Raw genomic sequence first — 6,175 nt, 5'->3', positions numbered from 1 at the left:
CTTCACTTCACTTTTCACAGGTTCTCTAGTAACACGTCTTTATGACATGTCTTTGATTTGCAAAATAAGATCCATTGCATTATACAGAATAGGCATCATATTTTGGAGTAAAACGGAATAAGCTGCTCAGAGCACTCCAAATACTGACGGCCGCAAAATTCAGAGGTGCACACATTTTCGGCCAAAACAACACGCTAATGAACCAAGCGTAACCGTGGACCAAGCAAGCGTATTCCCCTAACTTTCGAATATTTTAAATATTTCGGATAACGAATGTTTCCCTTGGAGATATAGATTTGAGTTCTATTTTCAACAGATAGATCAATGGTATACTATTTGATAAAAACATACTAATATGGCAGAATCATTTAAAACCAATACCATGCAGCCAATACCATCGTACGTTCAGGTCACAGGTGTCGCACTGTCAACTTGTTCAATAGATTCATAGGCAGAAGCATTTAAGCTATTTACTGGAAATTGAATACCGCTCTTTTCGATTGTTTCCAGCTATGAATTTGAAAATAACTTGTTGAAGACGCTGTTGCTCATATTTCTTGAAGGTATTTGTGTGATTTGGCATACGTTGTTTTGGCATACGGCTTAAGATCTATTTGAGATTTTACAATCATTCTAGCTATCAAAGAGAATTGTATTGTGCGAAGAAATATTTGTATGACAAATAACAATGAAAAAAATGAAGACACAGCATTGATTTTTTACCCCTTTTCTAAATGAAGGTAATGATCACATATCGGATATCGAAAGAATGTTTCAATTATTATTATATTGATGAACAATCTAGGAACGATCTATTTTAAGTCCTAAGGCACGTCGTGACATTTTGAACATCTTTTCCCGACGGAAGCAAAACGATGGCATATTCACTTGAAACGACACTGCAGTACTGCTAACTCAACAAGGTATATTTTAATCAGCCGTAGCTAAACTTCATTTTATTCGTTGAAACCGCTTTGAACGGAAATTACTTTGGTCACAAAGCGTCGGCTTCCCGGAACGCTTTGAACGAGACCGGATGGTGAATGTTTACCTGTTTAGCAAACAGTTTCAACCAAGCTCATGTGAAAACGTGTCATGCTATTCAGCTGAAACCGGATGATGACTAGCTCATTTGTTTATTTGGAAATGATGTGGCGCAATTGGTGGGATAGCTGGTTAATAGTTTAAATCCTAGTATGTGTTAGCATGCGCTGTAGCAATTATACTTGCAGACAAGTTTCAAGTTCTTCTAGAGAAAAACTACGCTAGTCGTGACAATTTGAGACGACAACCATGGCAAGAAGCGACAGATTAAGGACGATTAGCGACGATTAAGGCCCAATTTGACCTTATATTTGAACTCAAATTGTACTTCAAATGAAATTTGAAATGCTAATTCTTTATTATTTTGTCTCCAAAAGTGGTGTGAGAATTTCAACTCCATGCTTTGGCAGCGACGAAGCAAATGGGAAACTCAAACCATACGTTTGATACCTCACATTATTTTATGGCTCGAAATAAATTAATGCTCGCTCGAAGTATAATAATTTAATCAAGCGTCGACAGCACTGCGAAACCGTAGATGATGGGCAGATTTTTATTGCATTTTGCCTCACACGTGTGTGAAAAAGAATTCAAATTAATAATAATAATGACACTGCTAGAATTACAAGCGGCTCCGTTCGCTACCATGCAGATAATAAGTTAAATGGTTCGAAAACCAAACTACCGTGCCCGATAGTTCACATTTTATGCTTCCAAATTATCCAAACGTGCAACGACGCATAATTTTTTACCAATACCAATACGACCAATACCTGACCACGCGCAATATTCATGTGTTTTCTTTCCAATGCTCCCACTTTATGGACGTTTGAATGAAAACCTCAGCTCTCGATAGAATATGTTTGACTTTTCCTAGAGTAATCTCCTAATCCATTCAAATCTTCACCCCAGTAAGCCATTCATGTGAATTAATGTATGCCACGACCACATGAAATTTTTGAAAATAAATGTATTAATACTGATTTAAAGTAAGGGAAGGATGGATCGCTAGCGCAAAGAAAATCGAGGTCGGATAGTGCTGACCCTATAAATCTCCAATGTTGCTTTTCTGTGACGAAACAAACAACGTGTCTTATACCGGTTGCATTGAACCGGAGTAGTCACCCGCATTCTTCAAATGACGAAAGTTTGACCGTTTTAGTTGAAGTTTCCCACTCAGTAAACTACCATGCAGCATACAAATAACAGTACCAGCTGCCAGTAACAATATCGGTTAGGCTGGTTTGGCTTGACCGTATTTCTCCGGCGTATAGCTTCGATGGTTTCAGCAACAAACGTTTTCTGCTTCAAGTACTGGGCATAGAAACGAGTCGAATGACAATTTGATGTATCGACCAAGTTTGGATACTGAAATAGCGTAGTCGTGGTAGTCTTAAGCCAGCGCCGTCATCAGACGCGGAGGATGCTTTACGATAAAACATAAAGTAAATTTATCTTCTTTCTCAGTTCATTTGGCTGGCGCTAGTGCTTTCTAAATGAGGGCAATAAAAAGTAGATGAAAGTTAATAAATTGCTGCAAGATCGTCGAAAGGCACCCTTAGACGACCTTTCTTTTCAGAACCATCATTTTATCATCGAATCGATTTATAAATTTAAAAGAAACATCCCATGTGATGGGATCGCAGATCAAGTTTTTGAATATTTTCTTCGTGTTTCGAAAGCTATCCCAGGAAAAACATGTTTAAACTTTAAGATTGAGCGTTCAACATTCATCAGCACCGTTGGCTCATTTACTTAAGTTTCCACTTAGAGGTCGTAACCCTTGTTCACTTTACTTCACTTGTTCAAGTTATCGAACGTTTCAATTAAACTTTGAAATAATCAGTACAGATTATCAAGCTACTTATCAGAGTTAACACAAAAACGACAGATCAAAACATGCCTTCTTGGTTAAGAAGATGCCTCATATAATCGGATTGGATAACGAACATGACCTTGCAATTATGATAACACAGAATCTCGTACTGAAATATGCAAGCGAGTTGAAATGAACAGCTTTCGGTTCTTCTACTCCCACACGTCTCGCGGAGCAGCGTTGGAGAAGAAAACATAATTCTTCACTGTCACACCACATGGCAGCATGCCAATGTGGTACACCCGTAACGTCAATGTAGAGCAAACTTGCAGGACACTTTAATTTCCGCTCTTATTTATCCTTCTGTGCTAGAAAACGAAGCTGACAAGAATGAAACACTCAGTGGGTGAAATACTGATACAGATATAAACGAATTTAAATTATGTTTGCGGTTACTAAAGTCTTGCGTGAAGGGTTAATTTATAAACCAATCCCTATGCCCTGAAAGCATTGATTCGCGATGTGCATACGACTTTAAAAATAAGTTTCGTTAGTTTCACCGTTGAAAGTGTCATATGTCTCAGTAAATATTGTTTATATTGTTGTTATATTACAACCATTCGAACCGTATAAGTATTAGGTACATTTTTTGTACTCGAGTTGATGCGTAATCGTCTGAAGATTGTATTCTTTTGCATGGAAACCAATGTATCGATGAGGTGTACACGGATGATCTGTGGACTAGATAACTAGATCAACAAACTATATCTTTAAAAACATGACTTCCTCCATAAACGCTTGAAATGAAATCATTTAAATTTCGCTGTGAGCATCAAACTGTTTGCTAGTTGACGTGGAAAGATAAAGATGCTTGCGTTGGCATTGGTTTACGTTTGCGGCCAGCGCACGAAATGATGACGGGCCCCAAAAGTTTCACAGTATCTGTTCTATTCATGGTTTTCTCCATTTCTTCTACGCTCTTATTTTTCTTTAAAAGCATTCTTCGAGAAAAAAATGGTGGGTTACGAAACGAAATCGCAATCCAGCAAATAAATTGTAACGTAAAGTATCAGGAAGTATAGGAAGCAGACCTTAAGGCTTATACGATACTTCCGACAATGATGAAAATCAGGTCAGTCTGTATACAGAAGAGCTGCTGAGCTGCAATGAAGAATAGTAAAATATTTGAGGAGTATTGTTAATCATTTCGCAGAGTACACATACAGTATGTAGAACTGTCCAGCTCAGTAAGAACCAAAGACTTAACCAGAGTTCGTTAACGGGTCTACGAATAATGGAAATTGTTTGTTTTGGGCCTTATATTGAATTTATTTGTGATCAATTTATGCTACAAATCGTTGTCACTTCTATACGTAGATACACGCTCTATCATAAAATATTGCTTATCGAGCTACTTAATTATTCCAACTTCTAGCGACAAACTTATTTCAACTTTCGCTTTATGCTGCAATGAATAAACTTTGGCAATGACTTGGTGTTAGTCTACGCTCTAATTCGATGTCGATAGACAACATTGAATTTGCTGTCGATAGACAACAAGAATTTGCTGGCAGTGTGAACGAAAGGTTTTATGTGTGGGTTCGAGTACTGAATCCAAGCATTTCCACACCAATGCCCAATGCACACGGCACGGAACAAAAGTTGTTGAAAAGTTATTAGTAAGCGCAAGGTTCAACGTGCTAATTGCAGGTGACATAATTATATTACTTTCACCGCCATTAGCCATACACTGCCTGCGGGAGTTATTGACGTTAATCGCTACTGGCTGTATGGGTCTCACGGGCAAATTTGTCAAGAGAAGGAGAGAGAGTAATTACGGTTCAAATTGATTTCTGTAATCTGGAGTACTGTCTTCATTAAGCTTTATTTGGGGCATAATAGAAGGAAGATGTCTTAAGAGAAATAAACTCACACAACCAAAATTCACGCACGTATTGTATTCAGCAGTATGTGTGTGCTTGCGAACCTTTGAAATCTCCGAATATACATTACTTACGAGCAACGACAGATATAGTGGCCATCTCAAACTTTAGGGGGCTTCCGGAGAAATTGTCAATTTCCCCTTATGTTCACGTTAGCAATCACCCTTTTTCTGTGAAACCCCGACCGTCCTGTACCGTGTGCTTCTTCAGGCTTTTTCGAAATTGTTACAATGGTTATTTGTGGAGGCTTTTTCGTGTGACAACATTTGCAGTAAAAATAAACAAGGTTATGAAACGCGTCTAAATTCGTAAGGTTGCTCAGTACAGTGTTTTTCTCCAACACAAAATTGTATGCAAAATATCAGTTTTTTTACCTCCACTTACGGTTTTTTTTATCTGTTCATATTACAACTATTTGATATTTTGAAGAAGCTCCGAAGAAGATATGGCAGTGTATTTAAGATGTATTATTTTAGCAAGAATATAATGTATTATCATATGGCGCTTAGAATATAAGCATACAAATAACTTGTTTAAAATTCGTTTCCTCTTGGCAAACTCACTTTAGACGTTGGCTGAAATGATTGCTTTATTGCTAATAATATTATATTTATCACAGTTCAGTGTAAAGCGCTCTGCAGTTGAAACTACTGCGATGCTACTACAAACGACAGATTATCCCGTATAATATTCGCATGTCACAGATTGCAGCTTTACTCTCGATGAAATAAATGCATGGAAAATGTAGTCAGCTCTACTCCTCTGCTTACCGATATGAGCGCAGCTACGCCCCAAAGTGTTTCCATGGGATTTGACACTAATTTATTAATCTAAATTCCAGGAAAAATAGTCTTTATTCCGTTCTTTCATAGTGACTTGAAGTTTACAGGGATTTTTTCAATCATTGTGCAATAAGCTAGAACACTATTAAACATTGCTTAAATGGTGTATCTAGTTGAATTAATTGTGACTTAAGTAATTAAAGAATTTGAATAATTTTGTTTCAATAAGGACAATTAAAGACACCTAGTGGAACTAAACAAACACAAGAAACGGAGGAGGTAAAATACTTTCGATCCGAACGACGATATGAAACAAAATCCTCGTTTTAATTCCATTATCAACTATGATCTTACACTTCTGTATTAATATCATGAATAACAATAAACACTAACCATAATCAGCTATCACCTTTAAACGTTTTTAATAATATTTATGTTTTTTATCCTCAATGCTGTGGGATCAGTCTAACATTTAACTTATTATATTGTCCAGTCCTGCTTTTAACTCTCTTGAACACGTTTTTTTACTTTATCTTCAATTCAAAGTAGGATAACTTATTGTAAATTAAATTTATGAAAGCAAGTGCGTC

This window comes from Anopheles bellator, chromosome 2 (assembly GCF_943735745.2).
Source record: "Anopheles bellator chromosome 2, idAnoBellAS_SP24_06.2, whole genome shotgun sequence".
NCBI lineage: Eukaryota > Metazoa > Arthropoda > Insecta > Diptera > Culicidae > Anopheles > Anopheles bellator.
Note: the sequence above shows the minus strand (reverse complement) of the source record.